The sequence below is a fragment of the Podarcis vaucheri genome (genome assembly GCF_965113315.1).
Source record: "Podarcis vaucheri genome assembly, chromosome: 4".
NCBI classification, from domain to species: domain Eukaryota; kingdom Metazoa; phylum Chordata; class Lepidosauria; order Squamata; family Lacertidae; genus Podarcis; species Podarcis vaucheri.
In genome coordinates this window covers 66302456-66321769 of record NC_138762.1, presented here as the reverse complement: position 1 = coordinate 66321769, position 19314 = coordinate 66302456, and the positions used below count along the sequence as shown (strand labels likewise).

Below are 19314 nucleotides of genomic sequence, written 5' to 3'. Positions count from 1 at the left end.
GATGGCTTTGCATATTCAGGTCTGAGATATTTATTCATGAATTCTAGATGAATTGTTGTGCTACCGAAAAGCACTTTCTGTCATTTAACAGAGCCTACAGAATCTTATCACTCATTCTTTCAAAGTCAGAAATCCTGATGTTTGTTTATTTTAGTGGGGTTTTCTTTTTCTTTTTTCAAACTTATTTATGTAATAAGTTCGCCAGACATAAAATGAAAAGAGCACTTAATGAGAAAGGTCAGAAATTACACTGGTAGACAGAATTCAGTGTATAACAACATAACGGCACCTAAGCAATCACCGTGGCCAACTTGGTTATAATTAGACTTTGCATTTAAGAAAACAAAAATGTTTTTTTTTTATTTAGTAGTCTTTCCATGTGATGTTTAGTACCTCATAATGTCATTTTTTTATGTGGTTTATAAAATCCAATCACTATTATTGAGAGGGTTGGGTTTTTTTTCAGTAAGCAAACTTATTTTTTATTTATTGCAAGCAGCCCATGTTGTGAGTACAAAGACGCTCAGCTTTCAGTTCTTCACAGTCTTAAGGATGATCTCTGATGGCTCTTTAATTAGAGTGCTCTTTTGATGCACAGGTGTGAGAGATTGTAATGGCACTAATGTGTTTTTGTCATAGTCTAGAACAGAGCTAGCCCAAGGCATTTTGCTGTCTGAGGCAGGCATAGGCAAACTCAGCCCTCCAGATGTTTTGGGACTGCAACTCCCATCATCCCTGACCACTGGTCCTGTTAGCTAGGGATGATGGAAGTTGTAGGCCAAAAACATCTGGAGGGCCGAGTTTGCCTATGCCTGGTCTGAGGTGAAGGACAATGCAACAAACCCACATGCACACATACTATGAGCAGAAGTTGAACAGGCTAACTGGCAAACTTATTTCAAATGTGGCTGTAAACACACTATACTTTCAAAGCACATTTCACCCCTCAAAGATCTCTGGTCATTGTCATTTGTTAAGTGCTGCAGAGAATTGTAACTCCATGAGTGTGGCTCTCTATAGAGCAGGTTGAATGGCACATCAAGTTGTCCAACACCTCACTTCTGCTGCTCCCCATCTCCCAGCATCTGCTGCTGAAAAGTAGGGCCATCACACATACGTGGGATTTTCATAGCAGCTTATCATAGCAGACATTCTCGCTACAGACGCCCAAGCTTCACAAATCATAGTGGAAGACAGGTAATCAGAGGTTTGAATTGGTCAATCCAGTTGTAGGGAGTTCCAAAAGTGGAACTGGTACAACAGGGGTTTACTATGTGTATAACAACTGTTTGTTTATGTCTCTTGATGCTGCACTTGCTTTCGCAGCTAAGGTTACCTAAAAATGGGGGAGTGATGTTAGGATTTTTATCTCACCAGCTGCTCAGCGAGTAGCACAATGGTTGTTTATATCATGTGAGTGTCTGAGCATGAGACAGGAAGTCTCAGCACAGTCTCAGTACTGTGGAAAGTTGCTTTCACTTCTGTGTGAGATGTGTTCTTCTGTACTGCTGCTCAGAGAGAGCAGACACGCTGATGAAGTCTCTGTATATAGACTGTAAATAAAATAGTTTAGAGCTACTGATTGTCTTTTTCTTCTGCAATGAGATGCCAGAAGACAAGTGTGCTCCTCTCAGGTGAGAGGGTTCGCTTATCACCGGTCTCTCTGGACTGAGGAAAATTTACAGCCAGAGGGTGACCATCAGAGAGATGCTTGGGAAGGTGGCAGCCTTTCTGGGCATTTTTCCAACAGACCACATGGGGGGGGGGGAAATTGAGTAGAACTGCCAACTAGATTTTTGGCATCTTGGTTTACTATAAACAGGGCTGGCCGAGCTAGTAGGCAGAGCGAGGATGCACCCAAAATTGACACCAATGGCAGCGCCAAATGCAGCAGAGCAGGTGGGGGCAGGAGCAGATAGGTGGGGGCAACAACAATGGCAGCAGAAGGAACAAGCAACACTTCCCATTTTGCCTCAAGCGGTGAACTGTAATGTGCTGCCCCTGACTATACAATATTGATTCTGCATACTGATGAAGTACTTAAGGTTAAGTCTCACTTCTTGTTCACGCTGCCTGCTATGCCCTGATGTCGGAATTCTGCAGATCAATGAAACTGTGATGTGCCAAGTTACAGCAGACAAGCTAGATGTTTAACATCACACCAAAGTTAGTCCCCCTCCCCCTTCCAATTTCCTTCTGTCGCTGCAGTTGTTTACATTAGAAATATTTTGCTGAAATTGGATTTTTATGAGAAATCTTACTGTGCTACTAATCTTTCATTGCTATCAGATTGGTTTCATGGACATTTCATGGGCATCCAGTGAGTCACACTCTTTACTAGACAGCTGGCCATCTCCATATCATTGCTGGGTTTGATTTAAGGTATAGTTCCATGCAGAACATATTGCAGAAGTCAAATGGTGAGGTGATAAAAAGTATGAATGATGACAGCAATCCTCCATCCTAAAGTACGATCTGCAGTCTTTGTGCCAGGAAAGAAACGCCTTGTCGGACAGAAATGAAATGCGCTTCCTCATATCTCAAGTGACTAAGGAGGCCCAGCTTCCTGAGACTGTCCAAAAGTCGCAAACCTATGATATTTTCTTCCAGAAACCCTATAATTTCAAAAATAATATGAACTCGCAACTGAAAAAGTTGCCACACGTACAGTAAAGAGTGAAACTTCCTTTCTTTTTTCTCTTCTTTTGTGCCAATGACATAATATTGTAATTAGGCCCTGCTCCAATTCCTTACCCGGTTGAACTCTTGTAAGATTATGAACACAAAACAAGTCTAGATTTCAAAGCCACATTTTAGCCACAAACATACTGCACATATTGGCACAGTTTGCCACACAAAATGCTATGCCAAACCATGACTTAGAAGAAATGAGTGGGCTCCTGAGGAGGCGGCTGTGGGTCTTTTGCTCCATGCCTGTCATTCTGCTGCTATGCTGAGCTAATCCATCCACATGGTGTGAGGATAAATAAGGTAAAAAATGGAATGGTGCTGTCCAACTGGAAAAAGGAAGGAGTGAGAAACCTGAATGGTTTGGGTTCAATTCCTGCTCACAAGACAAAAAGCTCAGTTGAGAACTCTGTCCCAGCTATGTCTCTGTCCTAACAACTGCCACACAGTTCCTTTGTGGTTTTCTTACACCATTCTAATTCAACATTGGGCAAACAAGGCAGTCATTTTATAACAGGAACTAGTCAGAACCCTTGTTCAGTCTGACAATCAACAGTTGTATCAATTATCCCTGTCATTTATTCATCTCCAGCTATGAATGATTAAAGACAGAACAATATTCCAGGGCCAAAATAATGCATGACTAAAACTGTGAATATAAATAAGTAAAACCTATTCATCTCTTCATGAACACAAATCTCTCAGAGAGGACTACAAATTAAAAGGATGTCCTTGAATGTCAAAATGTGTGTGCTTATTTCAGAGTTAAATAAAAGAAGAAGAACGCATAGAATTAACTCGGTTCTTGGGGCATCGTTTCACTTACACTGCTGTAATCCCAGTAGAGCTGTTGGGGCTCCCATCTGCTTCAATGGTCAGTGAGTGCCATATTAAGTCACTATTCAAACATTTAATTAAATTCATTTTACAGGCATGGGCAAAGTCGGCCCTCCAGATGTTTTTGGCCTACAACTCCCATGATCCCTAGCTAACAGGACCAGTGGTCAGGGATGATGGGAGTTGTAGTCCCAAAACATCTGGAGGGCCGACTTTGCCTATGCCTGATTTAGCATTTCCTATTTTGAGGGTATCTGAGGTGGAATAAAAACAACACAGTAACACTTCCAAGTACCATCTGCACCTACTTGACTGATATCTTGCACAGATCATAGTAACAGATGAAGCTGCCATATAGCAACTCAGGCCATTAGTTCATCTGGCTCAGTACTGTTAACACTGACTGACAGCAGCTCTCCAGTTTTGAGAGATGAGCCTTTCCTAGCCTTCATGGCTGTGGACCCTCATCTCCCAGGTCCTAGTTCAACACACTCTAACCCCTACATCACACTGACTCTCTCTAAACATTTCTGCAAGCAATTTCTGTAGTATTATACAACTTTTGAAGGATCGTTGTGTTTCAGTTCATGTATTGGTTCAAGGAGTGTGAATTAGTTAGTTCCTCATTAAAATGCAAGCAAAATTGAATTTCTCCCCATCCCTAGATTGTACCTGAGACTTTCTGCATGCAAAGCACACACTCAACCAGTTCTTCCCCTAGGATGGCACAGGGAAATTGGGAAGAGGCAGCCAAGGAGCTAGACACAGTTAAAACCTCTTCCCAAGCCAGAGTTATTGCAGCAGACAATTGCGCCTAGCCTTCAATTCACACCATCTCAGTTCCTGAACAGGGAGTTGTAATAAAAGGCATTTTTCTCTTTTCTGGGCAAGAAAAGTCACAGCTATCGCATTTATTGTGCTTTCACAAGGGGCAAATGAAAGCTTTCCATCACAGTGATTCAATTTCAGAACAAACACTTTCTGTTCTTTGACAGTATTTCTTAACCCTTTCTTGGGTTTTCAGATCTAAGGAGAGATCAATAAAGGTAAGCAACAAGTCATCTGTCACATATAAATACAGAGACAGAACACAAACAAAACAAGTCCTTCCTGAAGGCTTCCCATAGAGAGGAGGGTGTTGGGCTCATATACCTGTAAGCTATAGCAGATCACAGCAATGTTTACATGTGTGTAAGCATAAAAGCTGTAGTGCACAATAAAATCACAGTATGAAATGGGCATCATTTTTAATGTATTTTTAATCTTTTGTTGGAAGCCGCCCAGAGTGGCTAGGGAAACCCAGCCAGATGGCTGGGGTATAAATAATAAATTCATTGTTGTTGTTGTTATTCCCCTATGCAAGTACTAGTGGCACCACATGGAAGTATCCCCACAGGTCTCAATATTTCTCCACCACCAATATGGCAGGTGCATGTGAAAGGAATGTACTACGAGACTGGCTAGGTCTAGACACAGCCCCCTCTACTTTATTAAGACCTCCACCTTAGTGGTTTCAAGCCATTCAAGAACCTGGTGAAAGACATGCGAAGTCCTCTCTTCCCCATAATGGCATGGTGTGCAGCTTGCTTGCTGTAGTACAGTGGTACCTCGGGTTACAGACGCTTCAGGTTACAGACTCCGCTAACCCAGAAATAGTACCTCAGGTTAAGAACTTTGCTTCAGGATGAGAACAGAAATTGCACGGCAGCAGTGGGAGGCCCCATTAGCTAAAATGGTACCTCAGGTTAAGAACGGTTTCAGCTTAAGAACGGACCTCTGGAACGAATTAAGTTCTTAACCCGAGGTACCACTGTAGAGGGAAAGATGAGAACTGTTGAGTCCGGTAGGGATGCCTTTGCTTACAGGCCCTGTACCTTTATGTGGGAAAAGATGAAGCTCAAAGCAGTAGCGGACAGCATGTTTGAGCACCACCACTCCCCTGACCTCTAGTCAATTGCATCATTGCTACTTACCGGGAGCTAGAGAAGGATAGTGTGAGCAGCAGCAAGCTTGGCATGGTGCAAACACACCGGAGAAGCCAGCCTGGTGCAGTTGCACCATGCCAACCACACTGCTACCTCCCCTCTCTTTACCTCTCAGTAAGCAGCAGAGACATGACTGATCCAAGGGTCAAGTGAATGGCAACATCCTACCATGTTTCTTTTTAACTTCCTCCCAAATACACACATAGGTATGTGTCCTTCAGACTCATTGTTTAACAGCTAAAGTCTAGCTCTGTGTACTGTAACTGGTATGAGGCCCAATCATAGGCGCCAGCTCCTAGGAGCCGGGGCACTGTCTCCCCCCCCCTGCTTTTTTAGGGGGGTTGGGCCTCCTCAATGTTCACAGGGCATTCAGCTCCAGTCCCTGGCTCCTCCCAATATTATGCGTGTCTGACGTCAGGGCATCATGTCAGGCCCCCTCAATCATCTTGAGAAGATGGCACCTCTGGCCCCAATGTGCTAAGGTTGCTGGGCTTTCACCTAGAAATGCTGTTTTCCTATTAATGCAGCCAAATCACATAAATGCTAAATTAGGATAAATAGAGCGTTGCATTTTAAAAAATGTAATATAAAAGCAAATGGACGAGGCAGGAGGAATTAACCTTATAGAACTTGGTAATCTGCTTTTTGAATACATTGTTTCAGTCCAAAGATGAAATACATTCACATTTGGGGGTGGAAAGGAGAGCCCTGTTTTTATTCAGAACCAAAGGAAGCAGTTTTATACTGAGTCGAGCTATTGGTCAACTGAGTTTCAATCCTGTTCCAGGTCAGAAGTATGTGCAGACGGTGGAGAACAATACTCCAAGATCATCATACTGGAGCAGTTTGGTTAAAAAAATTGTGGGTAACATGCATTGAATAGCTAGATCAGGCTACTGAATTGCAGGGCAGAGGATCCACAGGTACAGGGACAGATGTGATGTAAAGAGATGTTGTGCTAACAGACTACAAGTACAGCCTTAAATTCTCAAATCACAGTTCACAAGCTGATGGGAGAAGGGAGCTTTAAAAAGGAAATGCTCTCTCTTCGAGCCTTGTGCTGTCATGCCACTGAGTTTCCTTGAGCTGTCTCCTTCACTGGTCTTTGGTGAGATAAGAAGAAGTTCAGACTGACCACTAGAAAGCTCTGAAATTATGGGATCAAATTATGAGATCCAGCTACATGTTCTCTTATCTCAAGAAAATCCATATATTGTTTTCCCTCAGACTGAGTTAATAAATGGTGGGGCCTCAAGGCTTCCTCTACCTTGAGATCATTGTAAGCTGGATCTCACCCCAGATCAAAAACCAAATACATCTACAATAAAATACCTGCTTTTCCAAGGCTGATACATAAAATCTCCATAGAGAGAGATGTACCGGTAATCTGTTGCATTCAAAATGGTGCTTTCTGTAGTTCACCATCATAGAACTTGTGGGAACAAAGGTATATAACTTCTTATTGAGGAAAATGCTATAAATGACATAAAAACAGAATCCGTGATATTTATGACTTTACATTTTCAAAAAGTTTATTATTATGGCATTTATATCCCACCATTCCTTCAAGAAGTTCAAGGTGGCATAGATGGTTCTCCCTCTCTACATTTTCTCACAACAGCCTTGAGAGGTAAGTTAGGCTGAGAGACCGTGACTGGCCCAAAGTCATCCGGTGAACTTAATAGCTCAGTTAGTGTTTGAAGTCTGGTCTTCCTAGGTACTAGTCCAAGAAGACAATTGACTGAATATTCTACCTTTTTAATAAATAATAATATAAGCTAGCTAGTAACAGGAAAAAAAGTGTTAACAAGTTTAAATTAACTGCAGCCCATAGTATTTTTTTAAAAATATTGGTAGATGATGGAGTAGTTTAATACCACATAAATGTGACATTAATATGAATGCCAATGTAATGTCCTCCAATTTCTGCTGTTCTAATGGTTTTATTTATTAATTTTTAAAAATACCCCTGTCCTGCTTTTTTCATTAAGTGAACTCAAGAAGGCTTGAGTTACAAAACATGACCTTAGAGTAACTTAAAACTCAGCAGCTTAAACCACATAAAACAAACTGTACAAGGAACAGGATTATTATTATTTTTAAAAATATATTTTACCACATTAATTAAATTGCACCTAGAAAAGCAGCGCTAGCTTGTGTTAAGCCTACAATGTTGGCCCTAATAGCCTTAGTTTCTAAATTCTTATTTCATAAGCGTTTCCTTCCTGACAGACTTCAGGAATACATAACGTGGCTTAACCCTGTCAGCGCTTGAAAAAGAAAACCAATACAGTATTTCTATAATAATATTTTCTTCACATGCCAACACATAGAGAGCACAGTTGCCCTAAATGTTTCACATGTGTAGGAGACACCTGCCAGTGCAGAAATGACTTATAATAGGTTGTAAAGTAATGCAGCAAGTATTTCAGAACCTCTGCCCTTTTCCAAAAGTATCGGAAAACATGTTAGATAATGTTAGGCTGAGTAGACAACACATTGCCTCCCTCCATCCAACTCTCTCTCACTCTTGCATGCTCTGTTTGCTTCTCATAGTGGTGCAGTCGCTTTCCAAATAAAGGAGCTGTTTCCATGACACTAAACCCTTAATTTGTAGCAGCATATAAACAGGCTGGTAGAAGAACAATGTGCCTCTGCATTGTTAATCCACCTCCTCTTCCTTACATTGAGCTTTGGGCAGACAGAGAAAACCTTCACAAAAATCAAATGTGAAAAATTGCTCCTCGTAACTAGAAAGCGTCACCATCTTGACTTTTGTTTCCTTATTACATCTCTGGACATGTTTAATATGTCTTAGCTACAGGAAACAGGATCATTGCAATTAATTAAACCAGCTTCTGTATATGCCTTTAAAACAACAACATTTTTTCAGTCAAATTAGTCCCTCTGGTTTAAGCAATTTGTTCTTTATCAGACATAAGCTCGTTTCATTCTCTACTCTGCTCTTTCTTTGTAATCTCTTCTGAAGGTGCCAGGTTTTTTTTAATTTCTAGCACACAGAGAGAGAATACAAAACAATAAGTCCTAAGACATAATTGTTTAGGTTTCCCTCCCACCCCCCACCCCCGCTACAAAAAAAAAGTAATTAAAAGTCCGTCTCTGGCTGGCAGCTGCAGTTACGGTTTCATCTGAAAGGTCTGGTGGCTATCAAGGAAATGGCCTTACTAATTCTTATGTGGATCACACATTAAACCCATCCTGTCAAAGCGATCGTGTTATTTTTAAATCCCATTCTCCTTTAAGTAAAGCTAATCTCAATATAATTATTTTTAGCAAAAGATATGCTCCATATTTTCTTTTAAGATAGTGCTATAAATGAAGATTAAGAAGCAACAGAAGAGAAAGCCGAGGATGGGGACTGGATCGCCTGCACACGCCGGCTGCTTGCTCTCAAATAACTACAGGGACAAATGAATACGGCTCTCAGAGGCATCACGCAGCAGCAGTCAAATATTATTCATGTCCTTAGCTTCATTAGCAAGCCCAAGACGCCTCCACTACAGACGCCCACACAGTAAACTGCTAGAGAGGAGTGGGGAGGGGGAGAATTATTTCCAGACTACATTGCCCTAAATTGTTTGGCGCAACAGAGATGCTTGAACACAGGCTGTACAAGCTCTGGAGCCTTCCTGTTCACGTCCCTGAAAATAACATTCGATATATATAGTTGATCTATTCTGAGCATCGCAGATTATGATTCACAGAGGGATTAAATTTCAGACCATGCACGGGGCATTTAGAAAATGAAAGTGGCCTTTTTTCCCTCCTCACTGTTACTGTGTGTTAGCTGCTTAACAGGTAACTAGTTTACGAGAGGGTTTGAATTCTTGAAGGCACAGAGGGATGACATAACTGTTGGAAACTACCATGTGTGAATGTAAAGGGCAAGCTTACAGAGAGTTTATCTGGGTCTTGAGGGCAGTTATTCAGCATTTACGTGTATAAGCCAAATAGAATTGGTACATAGCCTGAAAAAAATGTGTTGGTCCACACAGAAGGTACATGATTTTTTTTAAAGTGTGTGTGCACAGGTATAAAAGCACACACACACTGATGATTTGTGCATTATGGCAACTGGGTCACAGTACTCCCCCACCCCAAAAAAATCTCAAATCTCAAATTTTTGATTTGTTTTGAAGAAAGTTCTGCAAGTAAAGTTGTAATTAAACTTATGGGCCTTGTTTTCTTTCCAAAAATGGGTCAGTCCACATGTATCCAGTCATATAAAACACTGCAATATTAATATGTGCAATAGCAGCATGTTCTGAGAACCAGGCAGAAAGCCCTGTAGATTCTTAGGGCAACTTCAGACAACCATTTACCAAAGACTGACTGACTGACAGTACCGAGCAGGCAGCTACATGGGAAGCCAGCATCCACTCACACGTGTAGGAGAATTGCAGCTGCTTATTTAGATTTAGATTTCTGATCACATGTAGAAACTGTAGGCAGTTGGCACAAATGACTGGCTTTTCCATGTGTTTGTTACCTCATCACCAATACATTACCATCTGATAATGACTACATTAAAAGCCTATTTATCCCAATGCTCATTTTTAATTTTCCATATCCTAAGGCTGATGACATAAAAAACAAACAAACAAACCCCTACCTCAGTAGCAATTTACTGACCCCACAACTAACTGGCTGGAGATGTTTTACATGTAATGGGATACTCTCCTATTGGAGGTGGGGGGAGATGGCTCATGACCCCAGAACAACTTAGGCCCAGGTCCTGAGATCATCTGCAGGAGTGTCATTGGTTATATTCCAAATTGGACCAGCTTGGAGTGGCTGTTATCTATGATGGAAAAAAACTTTAAAGCTTGAAAGGCAGTCCTCTGACCATCTCATAAAAGTATTTGAGTGCATATACTGTTTTAAAAAGGTCCCCACCTGTGAAATTGCTCCAGACTGTTCTCTCCCTCCCTCCCTCATAGCTGAGGCCCAGTGCGCACTGCATTTGAAGAGATGGTTGATGTGAGAGAGCTTCCATGGGGCACATTAGCTGTTTTCTGGAATGTGACTAATCCAGCATGTTGCCATGGCAATCTTGGGGCAATCACAGTTTCCCTTTCTGTCTGGGGTATCAAAATGAATCTCAAAGCCAGTGTGGTGCAGCTGTTACCATGTTCGACTGAGACCGGGGAGACCCAAATTCAAATCTCCATTCAGCCATGAAGCTCAATGGGTGACCTTGGGCCAGTCACTGTTTCTCAGCCTAACCTGCCTCACAAGCTACTTGTCCCAATACAAGGAAGGTAGGGAAACCCTTTATGCCCCCTTGAGCTCCTTGGAGGAAATGCAAAATATAAATGGAACAACTAAATAATATAAAAAAGAAGCTATAGGCAGGGATGCTGTTACTAGGGTAAATGAAATGCAGTCTAGGCACAAGAATCCGTGTTTTATTTAGTTAAAGAATTTTGAGCAGTACAAAAAAGCCCTCAGCCTGAGATATTGAAGAGCATACCAATCACAGGAGAGTAGACCCTGCAGGGTTGTTTATGGAAGGGCCTGCATAGGCCCAAGTCCTATATGCATAACCTACATCTACCAGGAGCAGCATAAATCGCTAGGGATGGAGGAAAATTCTATTCCATTCTCATTTACAGGTGAACGTCTCACTTTCTTAAACGACAAGAACTGGAATGCAGCCATCCTTTGAAATTCACTCTTCTCTGAATTTTGCAGTGCAGTCCTCAAGCCAGGAATTGTGTACAAAAATGCATATACTAGGGTAGTGTAGGCATGCATGGCAAACACCACATAGGGGGGGAAATGCATTGTATCAGGAGGCAATGCTCTGGAAAAAAATGTACATATTTGGCAAAACTGCAAACAAAAATGCTGATGAATTTGCATTAAAAACTTTTATAACAAAAAAAAATATCACAGACTGATATATGGAAATGTGAGAAACTGAGAGAAACCAAAATTGACCTATTTGCCTACCCCTATAAATAACAGTGAGGGGCACATCTCAGAAAGGTTGCAGAAAGAAAACAGTAGTAGGGTCATTAAATGTCTTCCTCTTGACCGCCTTACTATTTACCACACCTGCCTCTCAATGACAACAGCCCATGTATGTGTCAATGCTGAGTGATAACTGAGAGGATGGTGTCAAAGAAAGTGAGTTAACTTAGTCAGTGTTCTCATCTTGGCTTCCTTTCTTGCTCATCAATGGAACCCCTGAGTCCCATTTTCTGCAAACAAAGTGCAGTGTAACATACCAAGTCAGCTACACTGGAACAAGTGTCTTTCTCCATTCTCGACCTACAGTTCAAACAGCGGTTGCTCAGTTTTTCAATGACAACACACGTGTATTGACTTTTGTTTATAGAGACTGTGGTCTTTTGCCCAAGGTTGTGGATTACTTCTCTGGAACGCAGCTGTGACAAAGAAAGCCAGACACAGTATTAAAAGGAGTGGGAATTGGACTGTGGCGGATGCTAGATTAAGAATAATCACTGTCAATTATCCTCAAAATGAGATAATCAATTTCCTGCACACAAGGGAGAAACAAGTGAAAAGAGATCAAAATGGGAAGAGTTCCCTCCTGTGTGAAAAATGCTTCGGCAGCAAAGTTTGCAGTGACAAGAAGATGGACACCATGAGGGCCTCATGACAAAGAACAGCTTCTGATTTTAGTGGCTGAAGCCACATACTCTGTATTTGCACATTGAATCAATGCCTGACAGTGTTAGAAACTGAGATATGAAAGCTAGGAGCTAAAAGGCACCTTAAACCTAGGTTATGGGAGCAACAACGGAATGTCTAGGTGCACTTTTTTATAGCAAGAATACAATGCTGAAAATGAATGAACTGCTGCCAAAATATTATGTTCATTTTTCACTTGATCTAGTCCTTTCTCTGCCCACCCCCACCCCCCAATTTTATTCTTAAGAGAGACTCTTCTCCAGTCTTCATAGAGTAGCTGGAAGTGGGGAGGTGAAAAAGGGTTCTCCTTTCCTTCCACTATGCAGTTTTAAAACTGCACCCAGAGCTCAGAAACTTCTTGCACTAATGAAATTCCCTGTCGCAAAATGCGCCTAGAACAATGAGAGTTTCAAAAACTTCCTGTACTGGGCATATCATTATAATTCAAAGCCACTCATTAAAATATTGATGATGCATGATATCCAGTGAAGTCATACAGTACACATAAGTCAAACACTGCATATCACATAATAACAATGATGATGATAGCTTTTTTCTTAGTGACATACTTTTAACTTCAAAGAAATGTTTTGTGATATTTATTAATAGCCATTATCATCATGATTAATAAATATATTAGCGGCCTTTCCATAAAACACCACACTCAAAGCAACTTACAGAGATACAAAAAAAGAAGAGCAATATTCTTTAAAACCAAGAGTGTATATGATTTCACTGGTGTGAATAAAACTCAGCAAGACATGCTGGAATGTTAATCAAAAAGCCACACTTCCATCACACAGGTAGGTAAAAGGTAAAAGACCCCTGGATGGTTAAGTCCAGTCAAAGGCAACTATGAGGTTCCCATCTCACTTTCAGGCTGAGGGAGGTGGTGTTTGTCCACAGGCAGCTTTCAGGGTCATGTGGCCAGCATGACTAAACCACTTCTGGTGCAACGGGACACCATGACAGAAACTAGAGCGCACAGAAACACGGTTTACCTTCCCACTGTAGCAGTACCTATTTATCTACTTGCACTGGTGTGCTTTGAACTGCTAGGTTGGCAGGAGCTGGGACAGAGCAAGCCAAGAAGCTCAGTGATTTAGACCATAGCACCACCCACATTCCTTCACACAACAGGTATTGCAGTGTGAAAGGAACATTAGATAATGAGACAGAAGTGCTAGCATTATAATCTGGAAAACTAATGCAATATTCCCCGTATCTTAATGTACCCCAAGTCTCTTCACAGCCTGAGATCTGTCTGCCTCAGAAATCTGTTTTGTCTGGATGATTTATTGCATGATTGTTTCAGGTTTTTTGGAAACAGATGTAACATCTCAAGTGTACAAAATGCTTTACAATCCTTTATGAGATCCACCATTTAAAGCAGATGGTTTTCAGTAAGTTGAAGAACTGCAGTGAGGTCCAGTGATGTTGTCCTAAGCTTCCTAAGAAAACTCCAAGATGAGCAGGAATTTGTCCCCAGAAGTCCAAGATCCAAAGCCCAAACTTCTAGTGACAAGGCTTCACTGGCTTTTACAAATGACACAAAAAGTTGTATGTAATACAAATTATTTCAATACAGTTATTTTGCATAGCACTGTTCAGAGATGCTGAGAACTTCTATTTTGGTTTAACCAACCTCAGGGGAATAAAATTGAATAACCCTCTATGTACAATATCAGGAGCTGCTTAAGGAAAAAACTGGGCCTAGATATTACATATGTAAGGAAATAAATATCAGATGTGGCCTTTGACTGTTCAGTCTAAAAATAAAGCCTTCCTTATCAATCTTTTTTTCTTTAATTTTGGAAACAAAATCTGTGACCCTTTCTACTTTTCCTTCTATGGAGGGGGGAACAGGAATAAGATAAATGTCAACTGAATTTGTAAAGAGTGATGGTATTTCATTTATATCATTCATCCTGGTGGACCTTTTCTGTTGCTACAGACTGATGGCTCCATTAACTCTACAAAATTCCCCAGGAACAGTTTCCTCCACAGCAGTAACACATCTGGTAGAGAGAAGGCAATGGGAAATTGTTTTTTCTCCCCAAGCTCTGTGTCACTGGCACCTGTCTTTCCCTTACAATATTGTTTCTGTAGTGCCCTCCCTACCATGACAAGTCACTAACAACTGTGGCTGGTAGGAGGGAAGGAAGATGAACAAAGAACCAATGACTGAAAAACACAGGAGGTTTTTAGTTTAGAAAAAAGACAAATAAGGAGAAGACATGATAGACGTGTATAAAATCATGCTGTAATTTTAAAGATTTATTTAAAATTAATGTTTCAAGCTATAAAATGTTAAATAATTCAAAGTAAGAACTCAATAGGTACACTTTCAGATACTTCACGAAAATGTTTTCTTCTCAGTCAGCTGTACTTGAAAGTTAACAGAAGAGAATAACTATACCCTTTGCTGTTGAGTCTGCAGTAAAATATCAATTGTTTGCTTTCTGCATTCCAATATACTGTTAACCTTTTCTGGATTCAGGAGTGCTCCAGAAGGAGCACAACGTGCCCCCCACCAGAGGTACTACCCCTCCACATACACCCTATTACACTGAATATATCTTTAAAATTATCATTCAAAATCAGTATGCAGTTTTGGGACTGCTTTTGAATGGTCGGTATTAATTCTTCCCTTGGATAGGCAAGGGCATCTGTTCTGCTGCCAGTATATTTGGTAAAGAAATAATGCCTATGTTTTGACAAAGTGCAGCTTCCTGTTCACATCACGCATTACATATTATATATATTTAAAAACAAGTTTCCAGTGCTCATGGTAAGTTTAAAAACCTTAAATTTAAAACAAATCGAATTCCTTTTTTTAATGTGCAAACTTTCTTTACTCCATCCATCGTTAATTTGAAGGTGCTTAGATCTGTCTACCCTGAAAACCCATAATATAAAGCAGAAGATTTTCTTAGCGGTAATGCCAAAGATTCTTATATGTACAAATCATGTGCACAGAACTCAATCAGCAGCATAAGGAGGATGCTGAACATCCACCCACCCCACCATCTGCTTTTCTAGCAAAACTATTTCTCAATGCCCTGACATTTTTTAGAGTACTGATTCAATTTTTTTCACTTTTAGGGATGAAGCCCGAATCAGTATAAATATCAACCCTTTGCCATTTACGACCCACAAATATAAGCCACAAACCACGTATGGCAGTTTACCAGTGGCTTAATGACCCCTGTGTTTTTGCAGCCTGCTAAAAGGATCAGGGTCATGAAGCACCCAGCGAGCCACAACTGAGGGCATATGGGTTGCATTCAGTGGTGGGTCACAATTTGTGCAGGCCCAAACCATAATGGGATGTAAATTACTCACTGTGTACAAATGAAATAAAGAGTCTGTGATATATAAAGCAAATGAAATTTAAAGTGTGTGACTGTTGAGGGAAAAAAGACATGGGACTCCAGAGCTTCTCCATATTCTCTGCTAAAAGACCAGCTCCCATCAGGCTGCTCCCTCAACATTCACCAGCAGCTATTCCAGCAGGCTATATTATTATTAATTACATTTATATCCCACCTTTCTCCAAGGACCTCAGAGTAGAATGCATGGTTCTCCCATTTCCCCATTTCATCTTCACAACAAAAATCCTGTCTGATAGGTCAGGCTGAGAGACGGTATCTGGCCCAATGAGCTTCGTGGCTGAGTGGGGCTTTCAAGCCTGGTGTCCCAGGTCTTAATCCAACACCCTAGCCGCTATGCCACAAATAGGAGTGGTGTCTAACCATATGCATGAAGCCAACCCAACACAAAGATTGTGAAGTAGTTAAACCCAACCCAACTCATGTTGGTGCGACTAGACCCAAGCAGGTGTCTAGTTAAGCATCACACTGAGAGGTGCTCAAACTGTTTGGATCCTTGGGTGGCAATCACAAGGACTCACATCTTAATTCATAATGCTCATTCATGGTGAACATTCACAATGTATGAGTTAGGTCTTAGTTTGATTGCCCAAACCAGGGATGGGGAACTTTCTCCCCTCCAGATGACACTGGACTACAACTCCCATCAGCCCCAAGCAGCCTGGCCAATGGTTGGGAATACAGGGAATTGTAGTCCAACAACAACTGCAGGGGGTCAGGTTCTCCATTCCTGGCATAAACAAACTCAATATCTTCTCCCAGCATTTAAAAAGAACATTATCTGTTTTAAGATATCACTGCCAAGCCTGCACTAATACTCAACACTAGTCAAGCAAAAAGCCTCCTGAACAAGGAGATCTGTGTGTAGAAATAGACTTTTGACTACAGAACGACAAACAGCAGCACTATAGCAACCTCTGTAGAAGTTCCTATGCGAACAGAATTTCAATTCAGCTCTGTCTCCCAGGGATGATGCCATTCCAGTCACATTTTTTTTCTAGCGGGCTTTGTTTCAAAGAGAAAGTAATTGTTATTTGGATGCTAAAGGAAGATGCAGGGTATTCAAGTAAAACAGGAATTTTGCAAGCGTCATCTTAGGTGGCTGGTGGGGGTGGGGGAGGAATAGACAAAAGAGCAAAGGATAAAGTTATTGGCAGCTCTGTCTTTAAAACGGCTGGTCACATAACACATTAAATATTTCCAGTCATAGAAAAGGTTATTGAATGAAAAGAAGGGTAAATGAACTTGATGTGGAAATGCTAGCAGGTAGCTATATTGCTACAGAGAATTCTCTGGAAAGATTTTTAAGTGCAAGTCTGATACAAGAAATGGTAATTTGATAAGCAAGGGCTATGTTTTTCCTCCATTCCCCCTTTTGCTATTATATCAATCTCTGTTACTAGGATGCACCTTAAAAAGAAAACAAATTACATTATGTATTTTCTGGCTTGTATAACCTTGAAAAGTATGTCACCTTTTCTTTCTTTTCTTTTCTCATTCTTTCCAGATCACCGAGATATAACGCCAGTGTACCAATGAAAGCATGCAAGAGATTAGACTGATACAGAACATTGGCGAAACACATTGCGTGACCTTTTCTTTCAGAACAGAACAGGTTTGCGACCTCATCTGAATGAGACTCAAGGACAGTCCAAATGTCAACAGGGAAGCAAAAGGGCTTAGAAATAAATAAAGAAATATAAATATTCTGAACTGTAACGTTTGAACTGTTCTGAGCAACAGATTAGAGAACTGGGCCAAAACAAACAAGATGAATTTTAACAGGGAGAAATGTAAAGTATTGCACTTGGGCAAAAAAAATGAGAGGCACAAATACAAGATGGGTGACACCTGGCTTGAGAGCAGTACATGTGAAAAGGATCTAGGAGTCTTGGTTGACCACAAACTTGACATGAGCCAACAGTGTGACGCGGCAGCTAAAAAAGCCAATGCAATTCTGGGCTGTATCAATAGGAGTATAGCATCTAGATCAAGGGAAGTAATAGTGCCACTGTATTCTGCTCTGGTCAGACCTCACCTAGAGTACTGTGTCCAGTTCTGGGCACCACAGTTCAAGAAGGACACTGACAAACTGGAACGTGTCCAGAGGAGGGCAACCAAAATGGTCAAAGGCCTGGAAACGATGCCTTATGAGGAACAGCTAAGGGAGCTGGGCATGTTTAGCCTGGAGAAGAGGAGGTTAAGGGGTGATATGATAGCCATGTTCAAATATATAAAAGGATGTCACATAGAGGAGGGAGAAAGGTTGTTTTCTGCTGCTCCAGAGAAGCGGACATGGAGCAATGGATCCAAACTACAAGAAAGAAGATTCCACCTAAACATTAGGAAGAACTTCCTGACAGTAAGAGCTGTTCGACAGTGGAATTTACTGCCAAGGAGTGTGGTGGAGTCTCCTACTTTGGAGGTCTTTAAGCAGAGGCTTGACAGCCATATGTCAGGAGTGCTCTGATGGTGTTTCCTGCTTGGCAGGGGGTTGGACTCGATGGCCCTTGTGGTCTCTTCCAACTCTAGGATTCTATGATTCTATTCTATGATTCTATGGGAGAAGCCAATATTGGCATGTCGGTTTTGGGCAAAAGAATAATGTGTCTCCAAATGCAGGTTTTAGTGCCTTCTGCTTGGCTCTCTCTCTTCTTTGCTCTTGGGCCCCCGGACTGACTTGCCTGGTGGCAGTAGAACTCCAAGCAGCAACATTTTCATTCCTTGCAGTGCCCCAGAGAGAAACTATGTTAGGAAATTAAAATGGCAACTAGATCGAGGTTCCAGATACTGCTCAGACTTCTGGGATAAAAAGGGGTGGTGAAATTAAAAATGTGTCATTGGCTAGTCCTGTGCAAAGGCCCTGGCAACTGCCCAAATACGCCAGGTGCTGAGGCCAGGCCTGTTGGGATGGCAGGCCTTAGATATATGATGCTTCGTGCTGTCACTTCTGACCTTAGAAGAAGCCCTGCTGAATGTCATAGTTTCTTCGTTTTCAACTATTTGAGCTCACCATGCTATCTTCTGCTATTGGGTCTAGTTATTGCCTTAGCCACAGGTTCACTCTGCAATCAACTCTTGTTTCTTGCTTCCAGGATCTCCCTTAACTTACCTGCCTACCTACTTGATCTAGTTTGGCTGGTTCTTTCCATCTACCTCTTCTACTGTTCCAGCAGTTGGCGAGATCTTTGCCCTTATATACATGCCTTTTATTTTATCATCTTCAAAGGAGCCTGAATGTACTGCCATATCCATTTCTTTGGCAAGCTCAAATAAGCAGGGAGAAAAGGGCTGTGCCTTTAACGTGGTATAATGGACCATACATAAGTGAATGGCTCACCACTTCCGTGGGGGGGGGGGTGGATGGAAGGTTGTAGTCCCTCACACTCCACCTTCTTCCCCAGCAGCCAAAGCATGCTCACTCGCCCGGCTGTCGCTGGGGAATTCCCTTCAGCCGGTATTTGAGGAGAGGTCTCCCTTCTCACCAAAGAGGGCAACAATAAATAGGCCGATCAGAGGCCTCACTTTGAGGGCAATGCCTTGCTGGCTGGCCAGGCATCGGCTACTGGCCCACCCCACCGGGCAGTGAGGCTTAAAAGGGCAGCTGCTTGAGGATCTCACAGCACAGCCAGGTCTTGTATTTGCAATCTGCAGTTTAAAAAAAGATGAATCAGCAGGCGCTGTGTTTCTGAGCCTAGAGAGATGCTGCCAGTCAGAGTACATGACACTAG

The 19314-nt window shown here is 41.6% G+C and overlaps 1 long non-coding RNA gene across 2 annotated transcripts in view; it reads left to right on the top strand.

Annotated features, from left to right (window-relative positions):
* Positions 1 to 17283, top strand: part of LOC309531228 — a 28470-nt gene extending 11187 nt beyond the window's left edge. The window contains exon 5 of one of the 2 annotated variants that reach the window (XR_014219148.1): positions 17091 to 17283. This is a non-coding gene — a long non-coding RNA (uncharacterized lncRNA). The remainder of the gene's footprint in view (positions 1 to 17090) is intronic. The other variant, XR_014219149.1, reaches the window with a different exon arrangement.
* The last annotated feature ends 2031 nt before the right edge of the window (positions 17284 to 19314 follow it).